Source organism: Chinchilla lanigera, unplaced genomic scaffold (assembly GCF_000276665.1).
Source record: "Chinchilla lanigera isolate Chin_1 unplaced genomic scaffold, ChiLan1.0 scaffold00023, whole genome shotgun sequence".
Classification (NCBI taxonomy): Eukaryota; Metazoa; Chordata; class Mammalia; order Rodentia; family Chinchillidae; genus Chinchilla; species Chinchilla lanigera.
This window is the reverse complement of record NW_004955424.1, coordinates 11,909,552-11,910,476: the sequence shown is the minus strand read 5'-3', so window position 1 is coordinate 11,910,476 and position 925 is coordinate 11,909,552.

The following is a 925-nucleotide window of genomic DNA, read 5'->3' as shown; positions in this document are numbered from 1 at the left end:
ACAGAGGCTCACAGCTAAGACTTTGCCTGGAATCTCAGAGGAGACTTTGGACTTGGATTTTTCAGCAATGCTGAAACTGCTGGACATTGGAAACTCTTGGAGACTGACTAAATTCCTTTTGCATAAAGGGAATGAATGAGTCTTTGTGGGGCCAGGGATAGAATGTTATGGCTTGTGTTCAGATGTCACAGGCTCATCTGGGGCTTTGTCAGAGTGAGTGGATCTAGAGTTTGTGATGCTGGGATTAAGGGTGTGTGATCACTTAATCACTGCACTGATTGGTTTCGCACTGCAGTAGTCTTGGCAGCCTAAATAAACTACATAAGGGGCAGAAAGATGCTGGCAAGAACCATTCCTTGTTACTTTGCTATCTTTTGCCTGCCATGAACTGTTTGTCCTCTGTTAGACCACCCTGCCTTGGAGCCAGCCTATTATGGACTGAAACCTTGAAACTGTGAGTTAAATGCACCTTTCCTCCTATAACTTTGGGTGTTGGGTATTTTGTCTCAGAAACAAAAAGTAACAAAGACAACTACCCTGCTTCTGAGAGCAGTCCAGATTCTCAATTACATGCTTTCTAAAAATAATGTTTTAAGAAAAGGATGGAGATTGTCTCTTCCTTTTTTTTCTAAGAGGCTGAATATAGCATCTAGAGCAGTTGCACATGACTTCTGGGTACCCACCAAGACTTGTGAGCCCAGCACAGAGACTGTGGAGGAGAAATTACTTTATCTTTACTACTGGGAATAAAATTGCCTTGCTCAAATTTTTAAAAAATCTGCATTATCATTTCAGAAAAATTGTTGCTGAAAAGATGTGAAATACCTGGGTGTGGTGGCACCTGCTTATGTGAGAAGCTGAGGCAGGAAGATTTCAGTGAGTTTAGTCCAGCTTGAATTACATAATGAGACCTTACCTCAAAAAA